The sequence below is a fragment of the Coptis chinensis genome, chromosome 3 (assembly GCF_015680905.1).
Source record: "Coptis chinensis isolate HL-2020 chromosome 3, ASM1568090v1, whole genome shotgun sequence".
Lineage (NCBI taxonomy): Eukaryota > Viridiplantae > Streptophyta > Magnoliopsida > Ranunculales > Ranunculaceae > Coptis > Coptis chinensis.
In genome coordinates, this window is record NC_141458.1 from 36,799,723 (window position 1) to 36,813,053 (window position 13,331).

A 13,331-nucleotide genomic window follows, 5' to 3' on the forward strand; every position below is an offset into this window, starting at 1 on the left:
CTACTTCTTGTTGAATAGTTCTTTCACTAAGAACCTCACTCTCTTTAGCATCCTCAGACGCTTATATCTCAATCGCTTGAGATTCTATAGAATCACCACTATTTTCAGCCTTCTCCGGCCCTGCTAAAATGTAGCACCGAAGTCTCATCAAAGGTAACCTCACTGTTGACCAAGAACTTGTGGTTCTCAAGATACCATAATCCGTATCCCTTTCCTCCCTTTGCATAGCCTAAGAATATAACTTTCTTAGCTTTAGAATCAAGCTTACTATCCTTCATATGGCAGTAAGCACTAGATCCAAACACGCACAAAGTACCATAATCAGCTGGTTTCCCTGTCCACACCTCATAAGGTGTCTTGCAGTCTATCGCCGGAACTGGTGATCTATTATACAAGTAACACGCCATGGCCACTGTATCTGCCCATAACTCTTTGCCAAGATTGGCATTGGAAAGCAAACACCTAGCTTTCTCAAGCAACGTGTGATTCATTCTCTCTGCTAACCCATTCTGCTGCGGCGTTCCCCTCACTATCCAGTGTTTGGCAATTCCCTGTTGCACACAAAACTCTTGGAAAGGCCTATAGGTATACTCAGTACCATTGTCAGACCATAGAGTCTTCACCTTCCTATCTGTGTGATTCTCAACCCTTGCCTTCCACTTTTTAAATATCTCGAAAACTTCATCCTTGGACTTCAAGATATATACCCACACATAGCGTGTATAATCATCAATGAAAGAGACATAATACCGGTTACCTCCCTTAGAAGCCACTCTAGAAAGTCGCTAAACATCCGTATGCACATAATCCAGGATGCCTCTCGTCTTGTGCTTGCTTGTACCGAACTTGATTCTGCACTGCTTGCCATAGACACAATGCTCGCAGAATTCCATACTTGGTTTCTCCAAGTCTTCCAAGAGTCCAAGCACCCTGACTTCTCGGACAATCCGCTTTTGGCTCATATGCCCAAGGCGCATATGCCACAATTTTGTGCACTCAGAATCATCACTACATGTACCCACTGCTACATCACCTATCACTGTACTACCTAACAAAGTATACAAGTTTCCATGTCTTTGACCATTCATAATGACTAAAGAGCCACTAAGGATCTTTAGGACTCCACCATTTCCCACAAAATTGTGGCCTTTGGAATCCAAGGTACCAAGAGAAATAAGGTTCTTCTTTAGCTCAGGAACATGCCTCACATTGGTTAAAGTCCTCACTACACCATCATGCATCTTGACCCGTATAGTTCCAATTCCTACCGTCTTACAAGCAACATCATTACCCATCAAAACGGAACCTCCACTCAAGTTCTCATAGGTAGCAAACCACTTCCTATTTGGACACATGTGGTAAGAACACCCGGAATCAAGAATCCACGTATCGGTCATGTGGTCGTCTTGTGTAGACACCGAAAGACTTACATTATCCCCATCGAAGCCGGAAGCAAGACTTGCTTCACTAACATCCTCATTCTCAAACTTACCACTCATCTTGTTACTCTTTTTTGGGCTAGGGAAATCACATAGATAATGCCCCTTTTTCTTGCAATTGTAGCACCGTACATGTTTTAAAGGCTTCTTCGAACTGTCCTTCCACTTGCTTGTGGAAGTCATCTCATTCGACATCACCCTCGCCATCTTTTCTTTTGCTTATTTATCAAACTTCTCTACTTTAAATCTAACATTTGACATCTTGGGAGCCCTTTTTCAAGTCACACGCAATAACCCAAAAAAAATCTCACTTAGGAATTTAATCGAACACCTTGTCTACACAAATTTCGAGCACTATGGTTATTTACCAAAACTCAAAATCCTAGGTCGTAAACCTCGCTCTGATACCAATTGTTGTGAATAGAACAATATGAAAACAATGTTACCCACAACAAATAGATCAATCCTACACAATGATCAATCCTTGCACTAGACAAGATCTCAACACCCTCCAAAGTAATCCCAACACTTCTCAATGTCAAACAAACAAGCATATAAAGTAAACAATTAATGCAAAAGAGAACCTAACCAAAAAGAAAGAAAGAGAGAGATTGTAAGAGAGAAATTCTTAGTGAGTTGAGTGTTCATTCTTTGTGAGTGAATTGAGAGCTTTTGTAATCTGTTACTCTGGACATCTAGTAAAGCTTGGATCTCGCCAGTATGGACGTAGGCAAATTGCCGAACCACGATATATCCTTGTCTTGTGGTTGGTTCTCTTTTGCATTAATTGTTTTACTTTATATGCTTGTTTGTTTGACATTGAGAAGTGTTGGGATTACTTTGGAGGGTGTTGAAGTCTTGTCTAGTGAGAAGGATTGATCATTGTGTAGGATTGATCTATTTGTTGTGGGTAACGTTGTTTCCGCATTGTTCTATTCACAACAATTATGAATGTAAATGAAGACTGATGTAGTAATACAAAAAGACTTGCTGAGTTATATTAGGATGCAGCTCAGCAACTCATTTAACATGTAAACAAAATTAATTTTATTACTCTGAGTTTTCCTTTCTTTTCCATAATCGTAAGTAAGTGAATAAAGATCAAGAGCATAGGGAGTTAGATAGTGTACATGCCTGCTGAGTTACATGACGAGTGCCAACTGAGTTACAAACCGAGTTTTGAATTTTTGACTGATTTGGCCCGAGTTTATCTTCTAGATCATCACTAGAGAAGTATAGAAGAAATTCCAATCCTACTTAGGTTTCCTTTCAAAATAAACCTATACTTCTCAAAAATCATTTATTCCCTGTTTTGAACCTAATCATGTTATTTTACCTGAGAACCATAGCTGAAACCAAAACAGATTAGGGGAATATTGTTCCCTAATATTATTATTGTCGCCATTTTAATGGAATAGTTGAAGGATGACACAGAAGATAAAATTATTTGGAGATCAAAGGTAAACTACCAGTGAAAACAACTTATAGAAATTTGACAAAGAAATTTGAAACAAGGGAAGGTTCAAAAACAAATTTCAAGACTATAGAAGGGATGTGGAAACTGAAGACGGATGTTACTATACAATTGTTCATTTGGAAGATGTATATGGGTAGGATATTGGGATTTCAATGGGTGATGTCATGCATACTGACAAGCACTTAAAACAGTGGTTTAAACCCCTTAAGAGCATTCCCAATGCAACCAACAACTTGTTATCTCCATATAGGACTATTTTCCTTCATAGTTACCTTCTTGGTGACAAACTACTAGGGGTTTCCCAATGCAAATGTGACTTTAAAATTCAGACAAAATGTTTTATTCCGTCTGAATGTAAAAAATGAAAAAAATATCGAATAAAACACGCTGGACGGAATAAAATATCTTGTCCGAAAAAAAATAAAAAAAACACACGAGACAGAATAAAAAGTTCCGTCCGAAGATCACAAGTCAGCAACTATCTCAGTAGCAAGTGCTACCCTCATTGTAACTTAGTAAAAAACTACCCTAATTGTTACCTTTGCATTGGGCCATTGTTTTTGGCTCATAAGGGTGACAAGTTCTTATTTCCCCTCAAAGCTACTTGCATTGGGAATGCTCTAAGAACACTTCATTTAGGTCAATTGTGCTTATAATAATGTGAATTACCATTTACTCTTTTTTGTATGTTTAGGGTTTGGAATTGAATATGTGTGAAAAGAAGTCAAATTTGCATGAAAATTGAGCTAAGTTAATTGCAAGGAGAATTCCATAGACTTAAGCCAAAATTCAAGAGGAAAAAGCTTTCAAAAAGCCCAAATCAAAAAAATCAAGTAAAAGTCAACCCGAATAGCAAAAATGCTTAAAAATCAACAGAAATTCAAATGGGTATAACTTTTGACTCGGACCTCGGTTTAAGGCCCATTATATGTCAAAATGACTGGCTCGAGAAGATTTTGTTAATGATATGAAGCCCATTTGCACAAGACCAATACAAATAGATAATAATTGTGCTACTGTAAAAGACGTGCTCTTTTAGTACATTTTGGGCTTGTATATAATATAATGGACTCTAGTGATATTTTTTTCCCATTAACTAACCCACACGTGTAAACCCTACTTGAAACGTATAAAAGTAAGGTAGCCTCCAAACCCTATCATATTTTATTTTTATTAGTTCATTTACTAGCATTTCTTTTTCGCTAAATCTACCGTGCGCGAGATGTACTGAAACTAATGGTGCGCGCGTTTTCTAGCCACACATTTGCGAGGGTAGAACCGGAACAAACCGGGTGAACAAGTCAATGCAACAAAAAAGTCACATAAACTACTATTCCGGGTCAACAAGTTAATCCAACCAAAAAGTAACAAAAAGTACATAACATTCGAGTATGATATATATAGAGATTCGAGTGCTAATATGACATATATAGTGTCATATATGAGATAACATTATCAGTCATATAAAAAGTGAGATAACATTCGAGTAAGACATATATAGTGTCATATCTATCTGTGATTGTTGGTACCGAACGTATAAAACTCTAATTGACATATATAATAAAAAGTGACATAACATTCGAGTATGACATATATAGTGTCATATCTATCAGTGAGTATCTAAAATTATTGTGAATATACCTGCTGGTTCCTCCTCGTATGATGAGGACTTGCCTGATTAGTACTAATTACAGTAATGAGATTAAGAAACCAATTCTTGATTGTAATGCGTGGGGAGAAAGGGACTATGAACATCTCATTATTTATAGCTACCGAACTATGAACAATTCTACTTTCCGGTATGTTTCTGTATACTGTACGTACTACGAACAATCAATGTTCATAGTCATGAGCTATGAATATTCTTTGTTCATACCACAATTCGACTATGAACAATGATTGTTCATAGTTCGGTAGCTATGAACAGTGATTGTTCATAGTTCGGTAGCTATGAACACTGAAATGCTATGAACAATGAGTGTTGAGCTATGAACAATGAGTGTTCATACCACAATTGACTATGAACAATGATTGTTCATAGTCATGAGCTATGAACATTCTTTGTTCATACCACAATTGGACTATGAACATAACAGAAGGTTGGAGCGCTTGCAGAGGAATATGTCATATGTTAACATAACATTCTAGTATGACAAATATAGTGTTATATCTATCTGTGATTCTTATGATATACTACCAAACGAATATATTATAAAAACTGACATAACATTCGAATTATGACATATATAGTGTCATATCTATCAGCGATTCACATAACATTTGAGTATGACATATAGTATCATATATATCAGTGATTGTAGAACTTATGACATACTACCAACTATATAAAAACTCATACTAGCATATATTATAAAAGTAACATAATATTCGAGTATGACATATATCTAATTGTGATTGCTAAACATGAGACCCAACGTATAAAAACTCTTATTGACATAGCTTATTAAAAGTGACATAACATTTTAGTATGACATATAGTCATATATATCGATGATTGTAGCTTATGACATACTACTACCAAACGTATAAAACTCTTATTGACATACTATCCTCTTAAACAATTGTTTTATTGTACCATCCATAAAGTATGATATACTTTCTGTTTATAGAACATGAGTACGATATACCATAAAGTATGATATACTACATCCTATATGACATTTTTTATAACATATATCCATGCTTTTTACAATGCAATACCGGGTAGTAGGTCACGTACTCGTACTCATGAAATATTAACTTATGAGTAATACTCGTCACACCCGATTGTCTCTCTACACCGCGACAAATTTATTCCAAAAAAACTGGTGCTCTCTCCCACACCCCATTTTTTTGTTAATATGACCATTATAACCTTAAATAACTCTCAACTCTCTCCACACCCCATTTTTTGTTAATATGACCATTATAACCTTAAATAACTCTCTCCACACCCCATTGTAATTCAAACGAGCTCTTCACCGTACTTACTACTCCACGAACACTCCTACCACTCATGCTCTCTGAAATTTCTCCCCCTCCCTCTGTTGTTCTCTTAGGTTAGTCTTGAGTCACCCACAAAATTGTTGTTATTCCCACCAAATTTTCACTTTAAGAATGGACTCATGTCTTTGGAAAGCAACGTTCAAGATAAATTCTCCGCCAAAATCAAAATGATAACTTTGATTAGTGTTAAAAGTGACATGGAGTCAGCTTTAACACTACTTGCAATCAAATTATTATTCCGATGATGAACTTTACAACAATGTTGAAAATTAGCTATCCCGATATGACCGAATCATTTACAACAATTGAGGTAATAATGTAATTTGAAAGCTTGTATTTTTATTTATTTTATCAATAACTTAGCAAAAACAATTTTTAAATCAATAGTATCTAAGATCAAGGGTTTACGCAGGTCTTGAAGATCGTCACTCGTTGATCCGATGGTGTTCGGCAGTTGGTATGACTGTTGGAGTTGTGGTTGTGATATCAAGGTCTGATAATTCGACTTGGGACTTGAAGACCTAGAGTTTTTCTTGAGTTCGCGAAAGGAGTGGAAAATTTAGACCATCCGTAAAGCCGAAAATATTGAACAAAAAACCAAAGAATATAGGCAATCCAATTCGAAGAAATGTGGGTCATCCCATTTGTGTTGAAAGGGGAATTACTGAAACGAAGGTGGATGGATCTTGAGTGTTATGTGTGGAACTCATAATCATACTATTGGGGAGCATCTTATAGGTCGTGCATTAAATTAGGGAAGGTTAAAAGTGAAGAAAAATTGATTGTTCGAGATTTGTCTTTGAGTGGTGTTAAACCGCGTGAAATTTTACCCCTCTTGAAACAGAGATGACAATAATTTGTCAAACAAAAGCACTTTATACAATTATCGTCACAAGAATCGGTTGGTTCGGTTGAGTGGAAGAAACCAAATGCAAGAATTTCTAAGAAATTTAGAAGAATTTGGGTACCACGAGTTTCATAGGGATAATCCATGAAATTGAATGTAGAGATTTGTTGTTTGCACATCCCCAATCAATTCATTTGGCAAAGTGTTTTCCCAGAGGTCATTGTCATGGATTGCATGTACAAGACGAATGTCTTCAAGATGCCATTGTTTGAAGTTGTTGGGTTCACATCCACGATGAAGACATTCTGTATTGCTTTTGGGTATTTGGAGATTGAGAAAGAAGGTTCTTACCTATGGGTTTTGAAGAGGTTGCATGATATTCTGGACTACAAAGCTACTTCTGTAAAGATAATTACGACTGATTGTGAGTTGGCACTTATGAATGAGATAGCTATAGTGTTTCCTGAAGCTGCACACTTCTTGTGTCGAGTTCACATCAGGAGGAACATCGAGACAAAGGCCAAAAAAACATTTGAGAAATTTTTGAGTATGAACAATTTATGTTTATGTTCGAAACAGTGATAACAGCTCGTACTGAAGTTGAGTACTTGGAACACCTACGTTGTTTTAAACTTGAGTACGGAGATCATTATGGTGTTGTGGAATACATAGAAGACCGATGGCTTTTCGAGTACAAAGAAAGGTTTGTCTCGGCTTGGATAGATCTCCATATGCATTTTGGTACTTCGAGCAGTAACCGAATTGAAAGTATGCATTCCTCTTTGAAGAGGCATTTGCGTTCTAGCAATAATGGTAACTTCTGCCGAAACTTTAATTTGATTAATAATCTCGACAAACCAAGTGACCGAAAATTGAAAGTTCTTTTAATAGGAGCTTGAATCTCTAGGATCATCGTTACAAACAAAACACATATGTGCAACTTAGAGGGTACATTTCTAGAGATGCATTGGATTTGATAGCAAAAGAGCTAATAAGGTCTGTTAGAGTTGGGACGGATGAAATTGTTTGTCGTTGTGTTTACAAGAGTATGTATGGGCTTCCTTGTGCATGAGTTATGTGAAATTGTTCTAATTGGTAGGGGAAGCATCCCCTTATCTTTGATACACCCTAGGTGGAGACGACTTAGTAGTAGCACTCCGATTGATCTTCCTAATGGGTCCTTTGATATTCAGCCCGAGCTTGCAGATTCGGAAGAAGTTTGATTCTTCTCGGATGAACAAAAGGTTTTGATGCTGAAAAAGTGTGTAGAACTAGGTGATCCAAAGGCAACTTTCAGCGAGAGCCTCGGTCAACACCAATGTGAGGGTAGGCCACCCGGAATAAAAATTGGTGTGAAGACTTGTAAAGATAAAAGGGACACAAAGAGAGCCTTCACTTTTGAGTATGCACAAACAGTTGAGGAACAAATTGTAACTCAAGAAAGCAAGAATAGTAAAAAGCAAGAAGTTGGTACCATGCAAAAGAAAACCAAGAAGAACTCATATTCAAGTGTTTGTAGATTTACGAAATTGGGTCTAAATGGGATGATGGGCTCGTGACTTAAATCCATTGATCTGAGACTTCATTGTGGATTGGCAAGATGTTGAACCGAATGGACATTGTGGATTTAAGCGCGATTACCGCGATGCTTAGGGTCTAATGGAGGTGATGCATGGATTCTTGTGAGGGGCTCTTATGTTGACAGAGTTGATTTCCCATGAGGCAGATTATACTTCAATGATGGGTGGAGAAGAACGAAAAAAAAGCGATCAAGACAAATCTACGATGTACAATTCCATATCGATGAACCCCAAAGAATGGTTTGAACTTCCTTCAATGGGATTTTTAGCCACTAATACTTTTTTCGGTGTGTCCTTGTCGTCATTGGAGAAAAGAATGTATGTCATACTTTCCTTTGTGGACTACTCTGATCCAACTTCGTGTCGGATAAGCGGCAATAGGCCACATTGGAGGAGGCACACATTTTGTGAAACTTCGTGCTTGAAGATGATAGTCCTATTCCGCCACTTGCTCCGGGGTGGGAGTCATTTGCATGGACGAAGCTTGGGATTGGGCAACTATAATGGAACCAAGGATCGTGAAGTGGTATAAAAGGGTTCCAAAAATGTTATGGATTTAGACCTTTAAGTAACTATCCTTGTCTTGTGACGGGGTTTTTGGCTTTAATATCTATTTTGTGTATGTGTATATCTTGTCATAAATTGCAGAATGTATTAGAATATGTCAAAATGGTATTAACTAGTTTTTGTTAAGTGCTCTGTAAATAGCATTAAAATGCAAGAATATGGTAAGTGCTTTGTCGGTTTAAGGTAGGAACCAAAGGTCGAGCTTCGGGCGGTGAGCTTTATCACTTGTGTTGTGACAAAAGAACACCAGGTTGCCTTTCTGACACAAAGTGAACGAGGGGCCTGATGGGTTCTAGAACAAGCTATCTTAATTAAGTAATAAGAATTCGGATTTGCGAACTAGCAAGGATATTCTGTCATCACGATAAATGCAAAGAGATTTTTTTTTTCTTCTTGTAAACACAAGTCGAGTATGTTTTTATGATGCTCTGCGGTGTACTCTGAATCCTTTTTTATAGCTAATTTTGGCACTTGTTTGAACTTGCATTAATTTAGTGAATTGGCAATGGAGCGAGCAACCAACCCGTCCAATACACATCTTAATCTCGACAAATGTTTCTTAATCACGTTTTGCACAAACTTTTGTTTTTCAAACATTCTCTTATAACATTTTTTATAAAGTTTGGGATATCATATGTAGCAATGACTTCATGGAGATTACAATTATCATTAAACCCTAACTATCAATGTTCTAAACCGTCATTTTAAACATGCCTCCATGAACACGGGAGGATCAAGCACCCAAACCGAAAAAGAAAATGTAATGAAGTGCCACCAATTCCATTGTTGACAACTCCTCCACTAGAAATTTCATTGCCAACCATCGTAGGCTTAGAGTAGGTTCATCTCTCTTTCATTTTGATTTAGTTATGACATTTTTCATGCTTGTCGAGCGAGGCGGAGCTTAACGATCTTAGCGAAGGTATCGGGACAAAACCAAGTTGGTTGGTTTACGTCTCTGTCCTCAACTTCTCTCTCATTTTTTCTTAAGCCCCCAATACCCTTTCTCCTTCACCCAACTCTCTCTCTCTCCCTGACTCAGCTCACTCCCCATTTGCCATGCGGTATACTAGTTGAATGTTCTTAGAATTTGTTGTTCTCTGCCAAAATTTTATAAGCTGGTGAAATATATTTTATACCCTTATCTTATCTTCACTCTCTTCTTATCTTCAATGCTACTCTATTGTCCTCCATACTACATAGTGGACTTTAAGTGTTCATACTCCTAGTGGCTCAAACGAGGGGGTATCTCAAATTGACCCATGAACATTCAATGTTCATACTCTAGTGGACTATGAACACTGAATGTTCATACTCTTGTTGGACTATGAACATTCGGTGTTCATACCATTGAATTATGAACAATGAATGTTCATACTCTTGTTGGACTATGAACAATGAATGTTCATACTCTTGTCGGACTATGAACAACGAATGTTCATACTCTTGTTGGACGACTTATACATTGTCGTATATAAACTTTCTTTGTTATATAGTGTTGTGCATAGCTTATTCGATTAATCCCATATAATGTCGTATATAAGCTCTGCGAGTAGATATGACACTATAAGCTGTCATACTTATATGTTATGTCACTTCTTACAAAATCGACGGGTCGGTATGTCACTTACTTTAAGTGACATACTTTATAAAAGGTAAAACTCCAATCGTTGACATCTCACTTGCATATGTAAGATGCTTCCACAATGCCATTTCTAGTTGCATATATTTGGCATAAAGTATGATATACTTTCGTTTATAAAACTATCCTTAATTCTTATGTACGGGTAGTAGACCACGTACTCGTACTCTATGAAATTTTGCATAACATACTATACTATGTATGTTAATTAAAAGCAGATTTACAATTATTTTTACATAATACATTCGTACCGCGTTGGGTATGTACTTTGTTATGTATGACGGTATGCTATGATATTTTCCATGACATACTATACTATGTATGTTATTTATAATCACATACATCGTTATTTTTACATAGTACCTTAAGTAAGGTGTTACTTATGACATACTTTCTTGGCTATGGACTATTCGGATGACATACTATCATCAACATAATGATATAGACAATTATTTGTTTATACTAATTTTTAGTGAAGCGTTTTTAATGACATACTTTACTACGTTATGAGCTAGGATTTTTGGTGAACCACGGTTTACACCGGCCGGTAAAGTTGCAATTTGTTTTTTTTTAGGGGAAGAAGTTGGGTTAGCATTACAAATAAGGATTCTTTGGAACCATCATTATGGTTTGACTAGAAAGATGCCTAAAGAAGGTGATGCAACTGCCGTGCTTAAATATTTTATCTTGAGAAAGAGTGCGAGAATCCCGGTTTTACTCACGCTATTGATCTAGATCAAAATGGGACTGCGATAAACTTTTTAAGGTTGATGGGAGGTCTCGAGTGCGATATATGAGTATTTCGGGGATGTTGTCTCTTTTGATACCACATAACGTCTGAATGCATACTCTATGCCTTTTGCCCTTTTTTTCGAGTCAATCGGCATCACGGTCGATTCAGTTATTTGGTTGCGCGCTTGTTACTTGATGAGACAGAAGATACATTCATATGGTTGTTTAAGGCCTGGCTTGCAGCCATGGGTTGGTCGTCGCCAACTGCAATCATCACTTACCAGGATAGAGCGATGACTGCAGCCATTGCAAAAGTGTTCCCTGATACTCGTCATCGTTACTGTCTTTGGCATATTATGCAGAAATTTCAAGAGAAGCTATCCTTTACTAAAATTGAGACACTGGTAACTGACCTGAATAACACTATTTCTCTCCTCGTATTTTTTTTTTTTTTTTCTAAAGGGTAATTGTATTAGATAGCAAAGAAAAAACAGTATACATTTTGTGAGGGCCACTGGGTAGACCACTCCAACATACATTTCCTAAATTTTTAAGAAATAAATCTGAAATAAGTAGAGTGTTGATTCTCTAGCCTATAAACAAAATTGGGTCTATTCTCCCACCATTGCTTCGGCCTTTTGCTAGGGTCTCTCCTCGTATAAGATTGCTTTGGTTTTGAAAGAAGATGGTGTACAATAATAGAGAAGAATGAGTTGTCTGCGCAAATCCTTGGTTGACAAAATGTATAATATCTTGGGAGAAATGGGTTCCTTGTTATCTCGGTGACACATTTTTTTCTTTGGTATGCATCTGGACCGGGAGGAGTGAATCGATGAATTCTCGTTCACGACCAATTCATAAATTCGAGCACTATGCTGATGGAGTTTGTACATGGTAATGAGAGATCTTTGGCTTTGATTGCTAGGAATGAAAGAGATGTTGATTACCGCACTGAGCATAGTTCACGAATTGTGGCTAAAGATGCTTTCCTCCTTATGCATGCTGCGAAGGTCTATACGATTAATGCATTCAATATATTTAAGGAGCAATTAGAGAAGGCAAAGATGGAGTACAAAATTGATGGGGACGAGATTGTCAACAATGGAACCGGAAGCTACATGGTGAAATTCAGAGACCCGCAGAAGAAGTCCGTTTGGAAAGTGAGTTTCAATAGAGGAACCTTAGAGGGAGACTGTGAATGTAAGTATTTTCAGTTTATGGGGTTACTTTGTGGTCACATGTTAAAGATTTTTCAGCGTTACGAAATCGAAGAGATTCCAAGGCATTTTCTTTTGAAGCGGTGGATGCAAAAGGCACACACGTATAGAGCGGAGTTTCATACTGGATTAGTGGCCGGCCATGAAAACCATGAACTTTTGAGAGTGGCTCATTGTATCAAGGTTGCTTCTCAAGTGGCTTACGATGCGGGGAGTAGTGTTGAGGCTTATTCATATTTTATAGAAAAGATGGATGAAATGGCTAAGCATGTCTCAACGTTGAATATAGCTTCGAGCGAAGGAGACGAAGATAATGAAGTTGAAGAGTCTTTCTTTGATACCTCAGCTCACAGGTTATGATTGTGATATTAATGTTTAATTTGATATAGGTTTAGTGTTTAATGTTATTTGATTTATTATAATGTTTAATTTGATAAAAATATATATATATATATTTTTTTGACTTCCAAATCTTTATTTCAGATATTGATTTTGAATCCCAACATTTCTCAAACAAAAGGGAGGAAGAAGAAAGCGAGAGATGGAAATCCCCGGAGAAATAGCCCTAAACAATCCGGGGAGAATGTGTAGAAACTGTGGAAAATAAGACTTCGAGAAATTGTCCAAGAGAAAAATAAGGCGTAATTTGTGAAATGTAAGTATTTTTGGTTGCTAGGTTGCTTGGTTTGTAGGTTAATACATAATCTATGATATATGTGTTAGAAGGGTGCACATGCTTTGTGCATTTTGGTATTTTTCTGACCCTCTACTTGATATATGAAAGTGATTATCTTTGTGGTTGTTCATACCTATTTGGGGTATGA